Raw genomic sequence first — 23,099 nt, forward strand, 5'->3', positions numbered from 1 at the left:
ATTCGTTGATTAGCTCTAGTAGTTTTCTGGTAGCATCTTTTGGATTCTCTATGTATAGTATCATGTCATCTGCAAACAGTGACAGCTTTACTTCTTCTTTTCCAATTTGGATTCCTTTTATTTCTTTTTCTTCTCTGATTGCTGTGGCTAACACTTCCAAAACTATGTTGAATAATAGTGGTGAGAGTGGGCAACCTTGTCTTGTTCCTGATCTTAGTGGAAATGGTTTCAGTTTTTCACCATTGAGGACAATATTGGTTGTGGGTTTGTCATATACGGCCTTTATTATGTTGAGGAAAGTTCCCTCTATGCCTACTTTCTGCAGGACTTTTATCATAAATGGGTGTTGAATTTTGTCGAAAGCTTTCTCTGCATCTATTGAGATGATCACATGGTTTTTCTCCTTCAATTTGTTAATATGATGTATCACGTTGATTGATTTGCGTATATTGAAGAATCCTTGCCTTCCTGGAATAAACCCCACTTGATCATGGTGTATAATCCTTTTAATGTGCTGTTGGATTCTGTTTGCTAGTATTTTGTTGAGGATTTTTGCATCTATGTTCATCAGTGATATTGGCCTGTAGTTTTCTTTCTTTGTGACATCTTTGCCTGGTTTTGGTATCAGGGTGATGGTGGCCTCGTAGAATGAGTTGGGGAGTGTTCCTCCCTCTGCAATATTTTGGAAGAGTTTGAGAAGGATAGGTGTTAGCTCTTCTCTAAATGTTTGATAGAATTCGCCTGTGAAGCCATCTGGTCCTGGGCTTTTGTGTGTTGGAAGATTTTTAATCACAGTTTCAATTTCAGTGCTTGTGATTGGTCTGTTCATATTTTCTATTTCTTCCTGGTTCAGTCTCGGCAGGTTGTACATTTCTAAGAATCTGTCCATTTCTTCCAGGTTGTCCATTTTATTGGCATAGAGTTGCTTGTAGTAATCTCTCATGATCGTTTGTATTTCTGCAGTGTCAGTGGTTACTTCTCCTTTTTCATTTCTAATTCTATTAATTTGAGTCTTCTCCCTTTTTCTCTTGATGAGTCTGGCTAATGGTTTATGAATTTTGTTTATCTTCTCAAAGAACCAGCTTTTAGTTTCATTGATCTTTGCTATTGTTTCCTTCATTTCTTTTTCATTTATTTCTGATCTGATCTTTATGATTTCTTTCCTTCTGCTAGCTTTCGGGTTTTTTTGTTCTTCTTTCTCTAATTGCTTTAGGTACAAGGTTAGGTTGTTTATTCGAGATGTTTCCTGTTTCTTGATGTAGGCTTGTATTGCTATAAACTTCCCTCTTAGAACTGCTTTTGCTGCATCCCATAGGTTTTGGATCGTCGTGTCTCCATTGTCATTTGTTTCTAGGTATTTTTTGATTTCCCCTTTGATTTCTTCAGTGATCACTTCATTATTAAGTAGTGTATTGTGTAGCCTCCATGTGTTTGTATTTTTTACAGATCTTTTCCTGTAATTGATATCTAGTCTCATAGCGTTGTGGTCGGAAAAGATACTTGATACGATTTCAATTTTTTTAAATTTACCAAGGCTTGATTTGTGACCCAAGATATGATCTATCCTGGAGAATGTTCCATGAGCACTTGAGAAAAATGTGTATTCTGTTGTTTTTGGGTGGAATGTCCTATAAATATCGATTAAGTCCATCTTGTTTAATGTATCATTTACAGCTTGTGTTTCCTTATTTATTTTCATTTTGGATGATCTGTCCATTGGTGAAAGTGGGGTGTTAAAGTCCCCTAGTATGATTGTGTTACTGTCGATTTCCCCTTTTATGGCTGTTAGTATTTGCCTTATGTATTGAGGTGCTCCTATGTTGGGTGCATAGATATTTACAATTGTTATACCTTCCTCTTGGATCGATCCCTTGATCATTATATAGTGTCCTTCTTTGTCTCTTGTAATAGTCTTTATTTTAAAGTCTATTTTGTCTGATATGAGAATTGCTACTCCAGCTTTCTTTTGATTTCCATTTGCATGGAATATCTTTTTCCATCCCCTCACTTTCAGTCTGTATGTGTCTCTAGGTCTAAAGTGGGTCTCTTGTAGACAGCATATATATGGGTCTTGTTTTTGTATTCATTCAGCCAGTCTGTGTCTTTTGGTGGGAGCATTTAATCCATTTACATTTAAGGTAATTATCGATACGTATGTTTCTATTCCCATTTTCTTAAATGTTTTGGGTTTGTGATTGTAGGTGTTTTCCTTCCCTTGTGTTTCTTGCCTAGAGAAGTTCCTTTAGCATTTGTTGTAAAGCTGGTTTGGTGGTGCTGAACTCTCTCAGCTTTTGCTTGTCTGTAAAGGTTTTAATTTCTCCATCAAATCTGAATGAGATCCTTGCTGGGTAGAGTAATCTTGGTTGTAGGTTTTTCTCCTTCATCACTTTAAGTATATCCTGCCACTCCCTTCTGGCTTGCAGAGTTTCTGCTGAAAGATCAGCTGTTAACCTTATGGGGATTCCCTTGTGTGTTATTTGTTGTTTTTCCCTTGCTGCTTTTAATATGTTTTCTTTATATTTAATTTTTGATAGTTTGATTAATATGTGTCTTGGTGTGTTTCTCCTTGGATTTATCCTGTATGGGACTCTCTGTGCTTCCAAGACTTGATTAACTATTTCCTTTCCCATATTAGGGAAGTTTTCAACTATAATCTCTTCAAATATTTTCTCAGTCCCTTTCTTTTTCTCTTCTTCTTCTGGGACCCCTATAATTCGAATGTTGGTGCGTTTAATGTTGTCCCAGAGGTCTCTGAGACTGTCCTCAGTTCTTTTCATTCTTTTTTCTTTATTCTGCTCTGCAGTAGTTATTTATCTTCCAGGTCACTTATCCGTTCTTCTGCCTCAGTTATTCTGCTATTGATCCCATCTAGAGTATTTTTAATTTCATTTATTGTGCTTTTCATCGTTGCTTGGTTCCTCTTTAGTTCTTCTACGTCCTTGTTAAATGTTTCTTGCATTTTGTCTATTCTATTTCCAAGATTTTGGATCATCCTTACTATCATTATTCTGAATTCTTTTTCAGGTAGACTGCCTATTTCCTCTTCATTTGTTAGGTCTGGTGTGTTTTGACCCTGCTCCTTCATCTGCTGTGTGTTTTTCTGTCTTCTCATTTTGCTTATCTTACTGTGTTTGGGGTCTCCTTTTCACAGGCTGCAGGTTCGTAGTTCCCGTTGTTTTTGGTATCAGTCCCCAGTGGCTAAGGTTGGTTCAGTGGGTTGTGTAGGTTTCCTGGTGGAGGGAACTAGTGCCTGTGTTCTGGTGGATGAGGCTGGATGTTGTCTTTCTGGTGGGCTCGTCCACGTCTGGTGGTGTGTTTTGAGGTGTCTGTGGCCTTATTATGATTTTAGGCAGCCTCTCTGTTAATGGATGGGGCTGTGTTCCTGTCTTGCTAGTTGTTTGGCATAGGGTGTCCAGCACTGTAGCTTGCTGGTCGTTGAGTGAAGCTGGGTCTTGATGTTGAGATGGAGATCTCTGAGAGATTTTCGCCGTTTGGTATTACGTGGAGCTGGGAGGTCTCTTGTGGACCAGTGTCCTGAAGTTGGCTCTCCCACTTCAGAGGCACAGCCCTGATGCCTGGCTGGAGCACCAAGAGGCTTTCATCCACACGGCTCAGAATAAAAGGGAGAAAAAATGGAAAGAAAGAAAGAAAGAGGATACAATAAAATAAAATAAAGCAATTATAATAAAAAATAAGAAAAAAAATTATTAAGAATAAATGTATTAAGAAAAAAAAATTTTTTTTAATTTTTAAAAATAGATTTATTAACTTTTTATACTAAAAATAAGAAAAAATTATTAAGAAAAAATTTATTAAGAAAAAATTTTTTTTTAATTTTTTAAAATAAAAAATATGAAAAAACTTATTAAAAAATTTTTTTTAATTTTTTAAAAATAGAAAATAAGGAAAAAATTATTAAGAAAACATTTATTAGGGAAAAAAAATTTTTTTAAGTAATAAAACAAAAAAACAAAAAAACAAAAAAAAAACGGACGGACCTAACCCTAGGACTAACGGTGAGAGCAAAGCTATACAGACAAAATCTCACCCAGAAGCATACACATATACTCTCACAAAAAAAGGAAAAGGGGAAAAGTTAATATATCCTGCTCCCAAAGTCCACCTCCTAAATTTGGGATGATTCGTTTTCTATTCAGTTATTCAACAGATGCAGGCACATCAAGTTGTTTGTGGAGCTTTAATCCGCTGCTTCTGAGGCTGCTGGGAGAGATTTCCCTTTCTCTTCTTTGTTCGTACAGCTCCCGGGGTTCAGTTTTGGATTTCGACCCGCCTCTCCATGTAGGTCGCCTGAGGGCGTCTGTTCCCCGTCCAGACAGAACGGGGTTAAAGGAGCAGCTGATTTGGGGGCTCTGGCTCAGTCAGGCCGGGGGGAGGGAGCGGTACAGAGGAGGCGGGGCGAGCCTGCGGTGGCAGAAGCCGGCGTGACGTTGCAGCAGCCTGAGGCGTGCCGTGCGCTCTCCCGGGGAAGTTGTCCCCAGATCACGGGAGCCTGGCCGTGGCGGGCTGCACAGGTCCCCGGGAGGGTCGGTGTCGAGAATGACCTGTGCTCACCCACAGGCTTTTTGGTGGCGGCAGCAGCAGCCCTAGCGTCTCATGCCCGTCTCTGCGGTCCGCGCTGATAGCCGAGGCTCGCGCCTGTCTCTGGAGTTCGTTTAAGTGGCGCTCTGAATCCCCTCTCCTTGCACGCCGTGAAACAAAGAGGCAAGAAAAAGTCTCTTGCCTCTTCGGCAGCTGCAGACTTTTTCTCGGGCACCCTCCCGGCTAGTTGTGGTGCGCTAGCCCCTTCAGGCTGTGTTCACGCAGCCAACCCCAGTCCTCTCCCTGGGATCCGACCGAAGCCCACACCTCAGCTCCCAGCCCCCGCCCGCCCCGGCGGGTGAGCAGACAAGCCTCTCGGGCTGGTGAGTGCTGCTCGGCGCCGAGCCTCTGTGCGGGAATCTCTCCGTTTTTCCCTCTGCGTCCCTGTTGCTGTGGGATCCGCGCTGATAGCCGCGGCTCGCGCCCGTCTCTGGAGCTCGTTTAGGCGGCGCTCTGAATCCCCTCTCCTTGCGCGCCGCGAAACAAAGAGGCAAGAAACAGTCTCTTGCCTCTTCGGCAGCTGCAGTCTTTTTCCCGGACTCCCTCCCGGCTAGCACCGAAGCCCGAGCCTCAGCTCCCAGCCCCCGCCCGCCCCGGCGGCTGAGCAGACAAGCCTCTCGGGCTGGTGAGTGCTGGTCGGCACCGCTCCTCTGTGCGGGAATCTCTCCGCTTTGCCCTCCACACCACTGTGGCTGCGCTCTCCTCCGTGGCTCTGAAGCTTCCCCCCTCTGCTACCCGCAGTCTCTGCCCACGAAGGGGCTTCCTAGTGTGTGGAAACCTTTCCTCCTTCACAGCTCCCTCCCACTGGTGCAGGTCCTGTCCCTATTCTTTTGTCTCTGTTATTTCTTTTTTCTTTTGCCCTACCCAAGTACGTGGGGATTTTCTTGCCTTTTGGGAGGTCTGACGTCTTCTGCCAGCGTTCAGTGGGTGTTTTGTAGGAGCAGTTCCACGTGTAGATGTATTTCTCATGTATCTGTGGGGAGGAAGGTGATCTCTGCGTCTTACTCTTCCGCCATCTTGCCCCTCCCTCCTTCCACCATTTTATCTTCCAGGTCACTTATCCGTTCTTCTGCCTCAGTTATTCTGCTATTGATCCCATCTGGAGTATTTTTAATTTCATTTATTGTGTTTTTCATCATTGCTTGGTTCCTCTTTAGTTCTTCTATGTCCTTGTTAAATGTTTCTTGCATTTTGTCTTTTCTATTCCAAGATTTTGGATCATCCTTACTATCATTATTCTGAATTCTTTTTCAGGTAGACTACCTATTTCCTCTTCATTTGTTAGGTCTGGTGTGTTTTGACCCTGCTCCTTCATCTGCTGTGTGTTTTTCTGTCTTCTCATTTTGCTTATCTTACTGTGTTTGGGGTCTCCTTTTCACAGGCTACAGGTTCGTAGTTCCCGTTGTTTTTGGTATCTGTCCCCAGTGGCTAAGGTTGGTTCAGTGGGTTGTGTAGGCTTCCTGGTGGAGGGGACTAGTGCCTGTGTTCTGGTGGATGAGGTTGGATGTTGTCTTTCTGGTGGGCACGTCCACGTCTGGTGGTGTGTTTTGGGGTGTCTGTGGCCTTACTATGATTTTAGGCAGCCTGTCTGCTAATGGATGGGGCTGTGTTCCTCTCTTGCTAGTTGTTTGGCATAGGGTGTCCAGCACTGTAGCTTGCTGGTCGTTGAGTGAAGCTGGGTCTTGATGTTGAGATGGAGATCTCTGAGAGATTTTCGCCGTTTGGTATTACGTGGAGCTGGGAGGTCTCTTGTGGACCAGTGTCCTGAAGTTGGCTCTCCCAGCTCAGAGGCACAGCCCTGATGCCTGGCTGGAGCACCAAGAGCCTTTCATCCACACGGCTCAGAGTAAAAGGGAGAAAAAATAGAAAGAAAGAAAGAAAGAAAGAGGGTAAAATAAAATGAAATAAAATAAAGCTATTATAAAGCAAAGCTATACAGACAAAATCTCCCCCAGAAGCATACACATATACACTCACAAAGAAAGGAAAAGGGGAAAAATTAATATATCCTGCTCCCAAAGTCCACGTCCTGAATTTGGGATGATTCGTTGTCTATTCAAGTATTCCACAGATGCAGGCACATCAGGTTGTTTGTCGAGTTTTAATCCGCTGCTTCTGAGGCTGTTGGGAGAGATTTCCCTTTCTCTTCTTTGTTCGCACAGCTTCCGGGGTTCAGCTTTGGATTTGGACCCGCCTCTGCGTGTAGGTCGCCTGAGGGCGTCTGTTCCCTGCCCAGACAGAACGGGGTTAAGGGAGCAGCTGCTTTGGGGGCTCTGGCTCACTCAGGCCGGGGGGAGGGAGAGGTATGGAGGCGGGGCGAGCCTGCGGTGGCAGAGGTCGGCGTGACGTTGCACCAGCCCGAGGCGCTCCGTGCGTTCTCCTGGGGAAGTTGTCCCCGGATCACGGGAGCCTGGCCGTGGTGGGCTGCACCGGCTCCCGGGAGGGGCGGTGTGGAGAGTGACCTGTGCTCGCACTCAGGCTTTTTGGTGGCGGCAGCAGCAGCCTTAGCGTCTCCTGCCCGTCTCTGGGGTCCGCGCTGATAGCCGCGGCTCGCGCCCGTCTCTGGAGTTCGTTTAGGCGGCGCTCTGAATCCCCTGTCCTCACGCACCAGGAAACAAAGAGGGAAGAAAAAGTCTCTTGCCTGGTCGGCAGCTGCAGACTTTTTCCCGGACTCCCTCCCGGCTCGCTGTGGTGCGCTAACCCCTTCAGGCTGTGTTCATGCCGCCAACCCCAGTCCTCTCCCTGTGATCCGACCGAAGCCCGAGCCTCAGCTCCCAGCCCCCGCCCGCCCCGGCGGGTGAGCAGACAGTCCTCTCGGGCTGGTGAGTGCTGCTCTGCACTGATCCCCTGTGCGGGAGTCTCTCCACTTTGCCCTCCGCACCCCTGTGGCTGCGCTCTCCTCCGTGGCTCCGAAGCTTCCCCCCTCTGCCACCCGCAGTCTCTGCCCGCAAAGGGGCTTCCTAGTGTGTGGAAACCTTTCCTCCTTCACGGCTCCCTCCCACTGGTGCAGGTCCCATCCCTATTCTTTTGTCGCTGTTTTTTCTTTTTTCTTTTGCCCTACCCAAGTACGTGGGGAGTTTCTTGCCTTTTGGGAGGTCTGACGTCTTCTGCCAGCATTCAGTGGGTGTTCTGTAGGAGCAGTTCCCCGTGTAGATGTATTTCTAATGTATCTGTGGGAAGGAAGGTGATCTCCGCGTCTTACTCTTCCGCCATCTTCCCACAGCCCCCTTGTTGGAAGATTTTTAATCACAGTTTCAATTTCATTACTTGTGATTGGTCTGTTCATATTTTTTATTTCTTCCTGGTTCAGTCTTGGAAGGTTATACCTTTCTAAGAATTTGTGCATTTCTTCCAGGTTGTCCATTTTATATTGGCATAGAGCTGCTTGTAGTAGTCTCTCAGGATGCTTTGTATTTCTGCAGTGTCTGTTGTAACTTCTCCTTTATCATTTCTAATTTTATTGATTTGAGTCCTCTCCCTCTTTTTCTTGATGAGTCTGGCTAATGGTTTATCAATTTTGTTTATCTTCTCAAAGAAGCAGCCTTTAGTTTTATTTATCTTTGCTATTGTTTTCTTTGTTTCTATTTCATTTATTTCTGCTCTGATCTTTATGATTTCTTTCCTTCTACTAACTTTGGGTTTTTTTTGTTCTTCTTTCTCTAGTTCCTTTAGGTGTAAGGTTAGATTGTTCATTTGAGATGTTTGTTGTTTCTTGAGGTAGGATTGTATTGCTATTAACTTCCCTCTTAGAACTGCTTTTGCTGCATCCCATAGGTTTTGGATCATCGTGTTTTCATTGTCATTTGTCTCTAGGTATTTTTTGATTTCCTCTTTGATTTCTTCAGTGATCTCTTGGTTATTTAGTAACGTATTGTTTAGCCTCCATGTTTTTGTGTTTTTTACGTTTTTTTCCCTTTAATTGATTTCTAATCTCATAGCGTTGTGGTGAGAAAAGATGCTTGATATGATTTCAATTTTCTTAAGTTTACTGCAGCTTGATTTGTGACCCAAGATGTGATCTATCCTGGAGAATGTTCCATGTGCACTTGAGAAGAGAGTGTAATCTGTTGTTTTAGGATGGAATGTCCTATACATATCAATTAAATCTATCTGGTCTATTGTGTCATTTAAAGCTTGTGTTTCCTTATTAATTTTCTGTTTGGATGATCTGTCCATTGGTGTAAGTGAGGTGTTAAAGTCCCCCACTATTATTGTGTTACTGTTGATTTCCTCTTTTATAGCTGTTAGCAGTTGCCTTATGTATTGGGGTGCTCCTATGTTGGTTGCACATATATTTATAATTGTTATATCTTCTTCTTGGATTGATCCCTTGATCATTATGTAGTGTCTTTCCTTGTCTCTTATAATATTCTTTATTTTAAAGTCTATTTTATCTGATATGAGTATTGCTACCGCAGCTTTCTTTTGATTTCCATTTGCATGGAATATCTTTTTCCATTCCCTCACCTTCAGTCTGTATGTGTCCCTAGGTCTGAAGTGGGTCTCTTGTAGACAGCATATATATGGGTCTTGTTTTTGTATCCATTCAGCTAGCCTGTGTCTTTTGTTTGGAGCATTTAATCCATTCATGTTTAAGGTAATTATCAATATGTATGTTCCTATTACCATTTTCTTAATTGTTTTGGGTTTGTTTTTGTAGGTCCTTTTCTTCTTTTGTGTTTCCCACTTAGAGAAGTTCCTTTAGCATTTGTTGTAGAGCTGGTTTGGTGGTGCTGAATTCTCTTAGCTTTTGCTTGTCTGTAAAGCTTTTGATTTCTCCTTCGAATCTGAATGAGATCCTTTGCTGTGTAGAGTAATCTTGGTTGTAGGTTATTCCCTTTCATCACTTTAAATATGTCATGCCACTGTCTTCTGGCTTATAGAGTTTCTGCATAGAAATCAGCTGTTAACATTATGGGAGTTCCCTTATATGTTATTTGTCGTGTTTCCCTTGCTGCTTTCAGTAATTTTTCTTTGTCTTTAATTTTTGCCAAGTGGATAACTGTCTTGGCATGTTTCTCCTTGGGTTTATCCTGTGTGGGATTCTCTTCGCTTCCTGGACTTGGGTGGCTATTTCCTTTTCCATGTTCAGGAAGTTTTCGACTATAATCTCTTCAAATATTTTCTCAGGTCCTCTCTCTCTCTCTTCTCCTTCTGGGACCCCTATAATGTGAATGTTGTTGCGTTTAATGTTGTCCCAGAGGTCTCTTAGGCTGTCTTCATTTCTTTTCATTCTTTTTTCTTTATTCTGTTCCGCAGCAGTGAATTCCAACATTCTGTCTTTCAGGTCACTTATCCGTTCTTCTGCCTCAGTTATTCTGCTGTTGATTCCTTCTTGTGTATCTTTCATTTCAGTTATTGTATTGTTCATCTCTCTTTGTTTGTTCTTTAATTCTTCTAGGTCGTTGTTAAACATTTCTTGCATCTTCTTGATCTTTGCCACCATTCTTTTTCTGAGGTCCTGGATCATCTTCACTATCATTATTCTGAATTCTTTTTCTGGAAGGTTGCCTATTTCCACTTCATTTAGTTGTTTTTCTGAGATTTAATCTTGTTCCTTCATCTGGTACATAGCCCTCTGCCTTTTCATCTCGTCTATCTTTCTGTGAATGTGGTTGTAGTTCCACAGGCTGCAGTTCTTCTTGCTTCTGCTGTCTGCCGTCTGGTGGATGAGGCTATCTAAGAGGCTTGTGCAAGTTTCCTGATGGGAGGGACTGGTGGTGGGTAGAGCTGGCTGTTGCTCTGGTAGGCAGAGGTCAGTAAAACTTTAATCCACTTGTCTGCTGATGGGTGGGGCTGGGTTCCCTCCCTGTTGGTTGTTTGGCCTGAGACGACCCAACACTGGAGCCTACCTGGCTCTTTGGTGAGACTAATGGCAGACTCTGGGAGAGCTCACGCCAAGTAGTACTTCCCAGAACTTTGGTTGCCAGTGTCCTTGTCCTCACGGTGAGACACAGCCATCCCCCGCCTCTGCAGGAGACCCTCCAACATTAGCAGGTAGGTCTGGTCCAGTGTCCTAGGGAGTCACTGCTCCTTCCCCTGGGTCCTTATGCACACACTACTTTGTGTGTGCCCTCCAAGAGTGTAGTCTCTGTTTCCCCCAGTCCTGTCGAAGTCCTGCAATCAAATCCTGCTAGCCTTCAAAGTCTGATTCTCTAGGAATTCCTCCTCCCGTTGCTGGACCCCCAGGTTGGGAAGCCTGACGTGGGGCTCAGAACCTTCACTCCAGTGGGTGGACTTCTGTGGTTAAGTGTTCTCTGGTTTGTGAGTCACCCACCCAGCAGTTATGGGATTTGATTTTATTGTGATTGTGCCCCTCCTCCTGTCTCACTGCAGCTTCTCCTTTGTCTTTGGATGTGGGGTATCTTTTTTGGTGAGTTCCAGTGTCTTCCTGTCGATGACTGTTCAGCATTTAGTTGTGATTCCAGTGCTCTCCCAGGAGGGAGTGAGGGCTCGTCCTTCTACTCTGCCATCTTGAACCAATCTCCCCTTCTAGAGTATTTTTAATTTTAGTAACTGTGTTGTTCATCACTGTTTGTTTGCTCTTTAGTTCTTCTAGATCCTTGTTAAATGTTTCTTGTATTTTCTCCATTCTGTTTCTGAGATTTTGGATCATCTTTACTATCATTACTCTGAATTCTTTTTCATGTAGGTTGCCTATTTCATCTTCATTCATTTGGTCTTGTAGGTTTTTACCTTGCTGCTTTGTCTGTAACATATTTTTTTGGTCAGTTCTTTTTTTTTTCTTTCTCTTTTTGATGGGTGGTGCTGTATTCCTGTCTTACTGGTTGTTTGGCCTGAGACATCCAGCACTGGAGTTTGCAGGCACTTGGATAGAGCCGGGTCTTGGTGCTGAGATGAGGCCCTCTGGGAGGCCTCATTCTGATTGATATTCCCTGGGGTCTGAGGTTCTCTGTTAGTACAGCAGTTTGGACTCGGAGCTCCCACCGCAGGAGCTCGGGCCCAGCCTCCAGCCTGGGAACCGAGATCTCGCAAGCTATGTGGCGTGATTAAAAAAAAAAAAAAGAAAGAAAGAAAGAAACGAAAAAAGGAGCAGTACAATATCAAAGAATGAAAAACAAAATAAAATTAGAAGGATAAAAAATATATTAGGAAAAATAAAAGTATAATTGAAACAACTGCAACAAGGTGAAATAAAACCACAACAGAAAAAAAAAAAGAAAAGAAAAAAAGGGGAGGGCGGAGCAAGCCAAAAGGAAAGAACAATAACAAAGTATAAAGAATAAAATAAAATTAGAAAAATAAAAGATTTATTAGGAAAAATAAAAATATAAAAGAATCAATAACAATGAATCAACAAGGTAAAACAGAACTCCTCGGCTATGGGGGCGGAGTTTAGGTGGGGGTGGAACTTAGGCAGGGGCGGGGTTTAGTGTGGGGCAGGACCTAGGTGGGTTGGGGGAGTGACATTTGAGTGTGGGGCAGGGCCTAAGCAGATCGATGTTCAAGCGTGGGGCGGGGCCTCTGCTTAGGACCTGCAGCGAAGGGGAGAGGCAGCACGTCGGAAGGAGGGCCTCTGGAGTGTGGAGTTCCAGAGTTTGGAGGTAGGGCCCTGAGTGAGGGTGTGTGGGTGGGGTTTAGGCCCAGTGCGATGGAGGGGGTCTCCGGGTGTAGAGGTGGGGCCCTGGGTGGGGGGGATAAGGGCAGGGCTTGGGTTCTGTGCAGCAGGAGGGAGGCTCCAAGGGCAGAGGATTAGGCCCGGGAGTCCAACAGGCTCCCCCGGTGCCTAAGTGGACAGGGAAAGTACTGGCCATGTTCTCTTCTGTTCCTTTGCACCCCTCTCCCACCATCTCCCCCAGGGTCTCCCCCCATCGCTGCTGGACCCCTAACCCTGGGTGGGTCCTGCTGGGTGTAGGAACTCCTCCCACCCCCAGCCACCCTCAGGGATGCTGGTCCCAGAGGTCCGGCCTTTACTTTTGCTCCCCCTTCCCTCCCTCCCACTCCCTCAGGACCCACGTGGTTGGAGGGGGCCTCGGTGGGCAGAGATCAGGCCTGGGATCTCAGCAGGTTCCTGGGGGCCCACATGGGCAGGGGAAACCTGGCCACTCTCCCTTTTGATCCTCTGCCCTCCCAATGATTCCCCAATTTCCCCCTTCTGGTGTAGGATCCCTTCCCCTCCCCGCCCCTCAGGGGCCCCTGTCCCCTCCTGCCTCCACTGCTCCTCTCCCTTCACTCCCCCCACACCCCATGTCCTACCCGGTCTCTGGGGGTTCCTTCCATCCCCTTAGGTGTCCGTGGTCCCCCACCGGTGCCTGGTAGGTGCCCTAGTTGTGAGGAGACGCGAATTCCGTGTCCTCCTAATAGGCCATCTTGACTCTGCCCCTGGGTGAGCTCTTTTGATGGGGCCTTTGTGCATTTGGAAAGGTCTGGATCAGATGACCTTGAAAAGTTTTTTCCAACCTTTATGATCCCAAGGACTTACTTTTAAGGGTTTCATCTCAACCACAACAACTAGGCAAACACATGTGCACCTCTGAGTTCAACACCTGGCATGTGGCATTTGCACAATTGAGGAACATTTTTTGATTTGAGTCTCCCAATTTGACTGCAGTTTTATGGGGGGCTACTTAGCCATCTGGCTGCTGCTACCTCCTGTCTCCTGGAGCGCTCGTAGCTTTCAGCCAGGCTTGGTAGTCTTGGGCTCATTTCATTTTCTAAACAGCTAAGCAATTATAATACAGGAAGCAAGAGCAGGGCTGATGACAAAGCCACCCTATTCATAGTGAGAGCTGGAAAAAAAGCTTGACTCCTTGGAAAGAATCTACTAGTTATTTTGAATCACTGAACTCATTGCTAACTAACATTGTAATTAGAGTTAAGCCACAAAAGCCAAGATTTAGGAGACCATCTGGTCTGCTGTTTGGAGAGAGGGAAAGAACATTCCAACCTTGGAGAATGGGCTCCTGCACATGACCTTGTACTTTACTTGACTTCTTTCTGTTTCAGTCTCCTCTGTGATGGATGGCAAATGCTGAGCTGAAAAAACACAGATGTTTTCCAAGACCTTGACAGAATGGGCTCCCGCCATTCTCTGGCTTGAATCCAGCAGCACCAGATCTGTAGACATTTACTGAGGGCCTGTTAACTGCAAGAGACTATGTTAGTCCCTGTAGATTAAAAGCATATAGCATCTTCCTTTAAGGAGACTACAATCTAATTGGAGGGCAAAACATAAATCTTTGAACAGTTGAAATGACAAGTACAAAAAGGTCAAAGTAGAGGGACCTGGTGATGAGAGTTTTGAAGAATGGAGGGATTGTTGTGGCCCACAGTGACCCATGGACACTGCATTCCAGAGATGTTAGCTGGGCCTTGTGGACTTGAATAGGTCAGAAGTACATTCAAGCTAAGTAGAGCCGTTATGAGCAAGGTAAGGTGCTGAAAAGCCAAGGCTCATTAAGAGGGCCACAAGTCCATCAATTTGAGAAGAGCGCTCACATAGGATGTTAGGTTTAGCAGTCTTTCCTAGTAGACAGGGAACTAAATGCTTCAGTTTTATGTCCTCAGCATGCATATCCAGCACTCTTTTTGTAAACTTTGAAAGCAGCGTTTCAAAGGTAGTTCTGTTCTGTTACTGCCTTTGACCTTGAGTTACAAACTTGCATCATTTATGGTAATTTTCTGACATGTATCTTTTCTGTTGAGCCAAGAACCTGTCTCTCTCTCATACCCACCTGTGGGGTCTAGCTTTGACCTTGGGAGTCATAAGGAAAAAGTATCACCTCTTTTCTTACCCTGGTCATTCTGATATTTGAAGCCTGCTATTACACCTCCTTTGAATTTTGTCTCTTCTGAGTTAATCACTTCTAATTCCTTTCCCCATTCTTCAGAATATGGCCCTCACCATTCTGGGTATCCCTTATTGACGTAAGCTACTGTATATACCAGTTTTGTGCAGTTTTATACCTTGTGTTCAGATAATTGGGGGTAGGGATGACCTAGGTCTTTGATGATGTCCTTCAATTAATACAATTACTTCTCTTAGGAAGATCTCTTAGTCTCTTGGAATTCTGTGAGCTGTGAACTTCTCTGGGGGCGCTGAAGCATCTGTACCAGAGATACATGTGTGTCAGGGAGAGCCTCAAAGAAACAGCTCCCTATTTCCTGTACCTTTTTTCTTTCACCTCCATCCTATTTACTGTAGAAAGGACACACGTGCAAAGATAGCACACATTTCTATTCAGTTTGCAAAGCATGAAGCCTTGCTGAACATTTGCTTTCTAGGCAATCTTCACCATTTTATTGGCATTTGCTTATGAAATTATTCAGGCAATTAGATCATTTGTTCATTTGCTCATTCACTGAGCACCATGTATAACAGACTTGTGCTACAGATGCAGATTCAAAGTTGGATCTGTGTTCTCGAGGAGACTGCAGGTGAATGGGGATAGGCTCTAAGGTGAGTGGATGCAGTTCAGAGGGATCAATGCTAAAATGGGTAGAGTAGGGACATAAAGCAAGGAGTTATGAAGTGGGCAGTGCTGGGGGAGGTTGAGGGAACTTTATGACCAAAAGATCATAGTGACTAGATCAGGTACTGCTTTGTTCATCCGTTTTGGCCTCTGCTCCTAGCATAGTGCCTAACATTATAAATACTAGATAAAGATTTATGGGATAAGCTGGGTGAGCTGCCATCTTCTATCAGAGTCAGAGTAGCTCTTCTCTGAAGTTACATTCAGTAAGCAAAAGTTGAGGAGAAAGAACCCAAAGAGAATGCCCATAATCGCTTGGATTTTTGCCAAGAGCATGCAGAAAGAGTCCACCAAGTTGAGTTATTCAGCATGAAAAATGCCATCTCTCCCAATAACTCCATGTTTTGACTTGAGCTCTTCTCACCTCTGCTGGAAACTCGCGCTGGGGTTCTGGAGGCCCTCTGTTTCCTAGCATTTGGTCTTGGGGAAAGGAGAGGCGATGTCCCTGTTTCTGTGAAATTCCTCCCACCTCTCTTCCCATGGTGGACTCTCCTGCTGCATTCCAAAGCCTCCAACTTCCACCTTGCTGGGTGGTGACAACTGTCAATATGCTGGTCAAAAGGCTCAGGTTCCAGCTACTCAAAGAACTGTCAACTCCTTGTGGTATTTGCAAATTACACAACCACTGGGCAAATGCCCATCACCCTGCACAGAGTTTGCCTCTCATGCTCCAAAAGTAATTACCCAGAGTAATTACTGAAATGTGTTCAAAACTTTAAATATACATTATTCTATTAATTCTTCTTTGAGATAATTAGGGGAGGTATCCTTACCCCCATTTATAAGGAAGAGTCTGTGAAGAGCTGAGTGTTCCCAAGATCAAACTATTGTTAAGAATGGAAACTCAGACCCAGGGCTTTAGTTTTTACTACTTTTTAAATTAAATTAAATTAAATTTTTTTATACAGCAGGTTATTATTAGTTATCTATTTTATACATATTAGTGTATATATGTCAATCCCAATCTCACAATTGATCCCACCCCCACCCCCCCAACCCCCGCTTCTCCCCTTGGTGTCCATACGTTTGTTCTCTACATCTGTGTCTCTATTTCTTCCTTGCAAACCAGTTCATCTGTACCATTTTTCTAGGTTCCATATATATGCGTTAATATATGATATTTGTTTTTCTCTTTCTAACTTATTTCACTCTGTATGACAGTCTCTAGGTCCATACACATCTCTACAAATGATCCAGTTTCGTTCCTTTTTATGGCTGAGTAATATTCCATTGTATATACGTAGCACATCTTCTTTATCCATTCGTCTGTCGATGGGCATTTAGGTTGCTTCCATGACCTGGCTATTGTAAATAGTGCTGCAATGAACATTGGGGTGCATGTGTCTTTTTGAATTATGGTTTTCTCTGGCTAAATGCCCAGTAGTGGGATTTCTGGGTCATATGGTAATTCTATTTTTAGTTTTTTAAGGAACCTCCATACTGTTCTCCATAGTGGCTGTATCAAGTTACATTCCCACCAACAGTGCAAGAGGGTTCCCTTTTCTCCACACCCTCTCCAGCATTTGTTCTTTTGTAGATTTTCTGATGTTGCCCATTCTAACCCGTGTGAGGTGATACCTCATTGTAGTTTTGATTTGCATTTCTCTAATAATTAGTGATGTTAAGCAGCTTTTCATGTGCCTCTTGGCCATCTGTATGTCTTCTTTGGAGAAATGTCTATTTAGGTCTTCTGCCCATTTTTTGATTGGGTTGTTTGTTTTTTTAACATTGAGCTGCATGAGCTATTTATATATTTTGGTGATTAATCCTTTGTCCATTGATTCATTTGCAAATATTTTCTTCCAGTCTGAGGGTTGTCTTTTCGTCTTGTTTATAGTTTCCTTTGCTGTGCAAACGATTTTAAGTTTCATTAGGTCGCATTTGTTTATTTTTGTTTTTATTTCCATTACTCTAGGAGGTGGATCAAAAAAGATCTTGCTCTGATTTATGTCAAACAGTGTTCTTCCTGTGTCTTCCTCTAAGAGTTTTATAGTGTCTGGCCTTACACTTAGGTCTTTAATCCATTTTGAGTTTATTTTTTGTGTAGGGTGTTAGGGAGTGTTCTAATTTCATTCTTTTACATGTAGCTGTCCAGTTTTCCCAGCACCACTTATTGAAGAGACTTTCTTTTCTCCATTGTATATCCTTGCCTCCTTTGTCATAGATTAGTTGACCATAGGTGCGTGGGTTTATCTCTGGACTTTCTATCCTGTTCCATTGATCTATATTTCTGTTTTTGTGCCAGTACCGTATTGTCTTGATTACTGTAGCTTTGCAGTATAGTCTGAAGTCAGGGAGTCTGATTCCTCCAGCTCTGTTTTTTTCCCTCAAGATTGCTTTGGCTTTTTACTATTTTTTAAAAAATCAATGTTCTCTTGATTTTGAAAGTTAGATATGTTCCCTGTAGAAAGTCTGGATAAAAGAAGAAAAGTAAAACCATGACACAGAGATAGTTGCTGTTAACAGCTTGGATTTTCTTCTGGTCTTTTTAATTTCTATGCCCAGGTAAGTTATGATTATATACATATACATATTTTTATTGATATGAAATCCTATTACATCTGCCATTTTATAACTTGTCTTTTTTATTGAGATATAATTGACATATAACATTATATTAGTTTCAGGTGTACAACATAATGATTCAACATATGAATATATTGCAAAATGATCACCACAGTAAGTCTAGTTAACATCCATCACCATACATGGTTACAAAATTTTTTTCCATGTGATGAGATCTTTTAAGATCTACTCTCTTAGAAGTTTTCAAATATTCAGTACAATGTTATTAACAATAGTCATCATGGTGTACCTACATCTCCAGGACTTACTTATTTTATTTTGACCACCTTCACCCATTTTGCTCATCCCTCACCATGCCTCTGGCAACCACCAGTATGTTCTCTGTATCTAAATTCACATTTATTTATTGTTTATTTTTTAGATACTGCCTGTAAAGTGAGATGGTATTTGTCTTTCTCTGACTTATTTTACTGTAGCCTGCCTTTTACTGATTATAATATCATTCATTTATTCAACATACATTTATGGAGATTCTCCTACATGCCAGGTGTGAGCTAAGTCCTATAGTCAGGTGGGGAGACTGGCATTCAACAAATAATCATAGGAATAAATGCAGAGTCAGAGTCAGAAACTGTGAGAAGTGAGAGGAAGAAAAAAGAATATGCAGGGAGGCAGGAAACAAGGGGACCTGATTAGACTGAGAGGTTAGGGAATAGCTTTCTAGGGAAGTGTTTAAAACAGTCTTCTAAGGTGACCATGTCTTTGCCAGGAAAAGAGCAGGGCAGGGTGCAGGCAGCTTCCAATCAGATGTGAGTGAAGACCCAGAGCCAGCAAGAGCTTTCCAGGGCTGTGAGGCTGAAAGAGGGCCCCTGTGGCCAGTGCAGGGAGAGCAAGGTGGGGGAGGCTGGCAGGAGCTGAAGCTGGAGAGGGAGGCAGGCCTGGATCTCCAGAACTGTTATACAGACAAGGGGCTTCATCCTCATAACCAGTGAAGGCTGGGAAGGGCTTTATGGGGGAGCGATGTTATCTGCTTCACCATAAAAAGATCACATAGGCTGAACTAAGGAGTATGGATGGGGGAGAGGGGAGGAGGAGTTTATCATTAAATATTCTGTAACACAATTTTTAAAAGCAACATACTATTCATATATTCAATATGCCTTATTTAAAAAAATTCATTGGTTTGGTGTTGTTTTGGTTATAATTTTCAAACTAATGAATGTTCCTACAGACAAGTTATTGTGCACAGCAATGATGATTGCCTTAGATGAAATCCCTAGAGGTAGAATTGCTGGCTAAGAGGGCATGCACAATTTTAAGGCCATTTTTCCATATTGCTAAGTTACTCTCTGGAAAGGCTGTGTAAATTTCAGCTCCCCCAGGCAGGGAATAAATGTACTGATTTCCATACACCCTTGCCAACTCTGACTATAATTTTTTAAAAAGTCTGTGTCTTGATAGGCTAAAAACAAGATCTCATGTTTTACTTTCTATTTCTTTGACTACCAGCATGAGAGAACATTTTTCAGAAGCATAAGGGTCATGTATAGTTCTCCTGGAATTTCTCCTAATCCCATATATTTATCTCTGGATCAGAGCTCCTTCCAGGATATCTCACACCTCTTTAAGATGTATTGTAGAAATTTCACAAGATTTCCCAGGCAGGCTAACTCTAGCTCCAGGAAGACCATCTTCAAGATTCAAAGGTGCTGACAGACAAAAGTGACCATCCGGTGAGCAGGAGTCCCAGGCATTTTTTATTTATCACAGAGACTCATACAAAAAAGAGAAAAATAGGTAAGTTAAAAAGATCCTAGTGATAGAAATGCTCTTCTTTCTGCTGATATATAAGATAACCATGAGCTTTAAACATTTAACTGTTTAGTCAATGCTGTCCAGTGGAGATACAACACGAACCATGGATGCAATTTGAAATTTTCTAGTGCTTCAATAAAAAAATAAAAAAGAACTGGTGGAATTAATTTGAATAACATTTTATTTAACCCAATATATTTAAAATACCATCATATCAACATGTAATCACTATAAAAATTATGAACATGCTATTTTATTTTATTCTTTTTTTATACTATGCCTTTGAAATTCAGTGTGCGTGTTGCCTTTACAGCGCATCTCAGTCTGGGCTAGTATATTTCAAGTTCTCTAGTCAGGTGTGGCCGGTGGCTTCCGTATTGGACAGCGTGAGTCTGGATGGTGACCGGAAGGCCTGGCACTAAGAACCACAGCTTTATAGGATTTGAGAGCTGGAGAGGAGTGTTGTGTGTAGTGAGCTAGCACTCACTAAAGGCGCTGAAGGGAGGAGTTCCTTTATCAAGGCCATGTGGCTAGGGAATTGTGTGGTGAGGAATTGGACACAGGTTCATCCAGTACAGCTCCCAGTACAGCTCCTTCTACTTCTGGATTATTGTGAGGTCATGAAGTGCAGGCCACTTAAACTCTGCTTAGGTGGTGAAGGCGGTGTCGTAGTTGTGTTTTACCATGCACAACACAGTGGCTACATTTATTAAAAAAGAGGAAGTTTTTTTTTGTTTGTTTGTTTGTTTTGCCTTGTGGCATGTGGTATCTTAGTTCCCTAACCAGGGATCAAACCCGCGACCCCTGCACTGGGAGCGTGGAGTCTTAACCACTGGACCGCCAGGGAAGTCCCCAAAAGAGAAGGTTTTGACCCCAGAAAGCAGAGGAAGGATGAGCAGAGCAGAGAGGAGATTTTCTTGGAAAGAACTTCCCATTTTGTTCATCTGAGCCTTTGAATGTTGGTCTTAAGGATATTTCTGCTCTTGCAGGCGAAAGGATTCTGGTTCAGCTTTAGGGACACCTTTAGGGATGCAGTGACTGGCCAGCAGGTGGTGCCAGACACAGTTGGTAACTGTGGAAGGCGCTAACTGTCCAAGGCTTCCACGGCTGGGACCACTGGCTGCAGATCGGCATTTGGGGCTCAGATGCTGATTTTATGGGAGACTGGATGTGGAAATGTACTTCATCCTTTATATATGGAAAATGGGTAACTGGAAAGTTCATTCTTATTGTCTAAGATAAGCAGAAACATACCTTTCATAAATACTTTTATACTTTTAGTAAATATTTATCAAAAGCCAGTTTCAGATCTGGCCAGGAAAAACAAAGAAAATCTGCAAGGAGATATTTTCAAAGGCTTGATAGAGAAAAAGAATGTAACATATCTCATTGATACATTTTATATTGATTACATGTTGATATGATAGCGCCTAGAGTGAAAAATATTAAGAGAGTTAAAACACAAGGTAGAGAAGTGCTTTGCAGAAGGAAAGACATAAAATAAGATTAATAATATTTGCCCCTGAGACTAACCATGGGGCAGGGAAAGGACTTTAGTCAGTGGTCCAGGATGCCAGTGGGAGACTCTCAAGTGGAGTGAGAGGGTCAAGGAAACTTAGATCTAAGGTTGGAAGAGACCACAAATATTTTGAAATCTAACCCCCACCTCCCACAGTTGATACTGGAAGCCCTTTCTCAGAATTCCTACTAGGTGGGGCTGTTTGTCACTGAGGTGTAAGGGGAGAGCCTGTGTGGGTCTGCTTAACAGAAACCCAGCTTAGCAGGGTTTGTTAACTCAGAGGATATCAGCGGGCAGCCCCCAGGCTGAATCTAGTACACATACATGTGTTGCGTGGCTTGTACCATGTTTTTAAAAATTTCCCAATTAGTTGTTAATATGTAAACATTTGGATTTATTGCTGAAATATCTAGATTGTCTTTTTTTTATTTTTAAAAAATAGTTAATTAATTAATTTGGCTGTGTCGGGTCTTTAGTTGCGGCTCGCGGGATCTTCGTTGCAGCATGTGGGCTCTTCATTGTGGCGCATGGGCTTTTCATTGTGGCGCATGGGCTCTTCATTGCGGCACACAGGCTTCTCTTTAGTTGTGGCGCGAGGGCTCCGGAGCACGCGAGCTCAGTAGTTGCCCCGGGGCATGTGGGATCTTAGTTCCCCGACCAGGGCTTGAACCCGCGTCGCCTGCATTGGAAGGCGGATTCTTAACCACTGGACCACCAGGGAAGTCCTGAAATATCTAGATTTTCGAGTAGTACTGAGTATTAACCTTTTTGGTCAGGACATATGTCCCTCTGCTTCCTTGCTTTCAACTTCTCTCTTGACCTTGCGGGCATTCAAGTTTAGAACCTTTAACTTGAAGGAGAAACAAAATTTTACCTCCATTCTCTCTGTTTTGTCTGGATCTGAGAATTAAAATGGCATAAGACAGATTAACAGGAGAAAACATACAAATGTATTTAATAGAAGTTTTATGTGACAAGGGAGCCCTCATAAGAAAATGAAGACCCAAAGAAGCGACAAAACTGGAATGTTTTTGTGCTAATTTGAACAGAGTGGCAATTGTGGAAAAATAAACTATGTGGAGAGGCTGAAGGTAGATAAGAATTATTTTAACAAAGTCTGTTTGTGCAGAATTCTCTCAGCTCTGATTCCCCATTGAAAAATGTTACTTTTCTCCTGGTAGAGGGAGGGTATCTTTCGCATGTGAGTTTTTAATCTCCTGTTTTCAGGAAGAAAAGGGGAGATTAGAATGCTCTCTTTGCACCAGCTTTTTAAAATGCCTTAAGCTCAAAATAATCCTTGTGCCAAAGTGTCATATTTTGGAGTGGCATATTCTGCCATCCTTCAAGCTAAACTGCTTCATCTCGTTAAGATTTCCATGTTCTCCATGAGCATAGGATTTAAAAGAGAGACTCTCTCCCTCTCTCTATACACACACACACACACACACACACACACACACACACATATATATAAAACTGTGTCTTGTCTAAACCAGAACCAAGAAAGATCAAGTCATAGAGATGGCACAGATACCCATGAAAGCATCCCCCCCAGTAAAGATCTTAGTAGGGAGAAAACATGTAGCCAGAGGGAAAGAGAGTGAAGTGGCAGAGACTCAGAGGAAAGAATAAACCTTCCAACGAACAGAAACAAAATTTAGGAGATAATTTATTCTGAATAAGAGAAAAAAAGAGGGTATCATTTCTTTAAATGTCTGGGGTAAAAAGAAAGTACAAAGAAACAAAAATCATAACCAGGATTATTGATTGGAAGCAGGAAAAGTAGAATCTACACAGTAGAAAATTTAATCAGGAACAGGGGATACATTTTAGAAAGTCCTCCAGAATGCAGGGGAAGGTGATAAGGAGGAAAAGGGAGGAGAGTTCTAAACCCAGAGCTCACAAGTTAACCTACAAATAATAGAAATTTTTGAAGAAAGTTATAGAGCCAACAGATTATATGCAATGATTGATGGCATAATAGAATAAAACTTCCCCAAACTAAAAAATACTTGGATGGGAAGTGAGTGTTTCATGGGTTTTTCAGGCAAATCTTAAATATAGAATCTATGCCAAGACAAATCCTGGTAAGGAATTTATATTTCAGGATGAATAGAGAGTTCTACAAGCCTTCAAACAGGAAATTA

This window comes from Eubalaena glacialis, chromosome 4, assembly GCF_028564815.1.
Source record: "Eubalaena glacialis isolate mEubGla1 chromosome 4, mEubGla1.1.hap2.+ XY, whole genome shotgun sequence".
In the NCBI taxonomy this organism is placed as follows: domain Eukaryota; kingdom Metazoa; phylum Chordata; class Mammalia; order Artiodactyla; family Balaenidae; genus Eubalaena; species Eubalaena glacialis.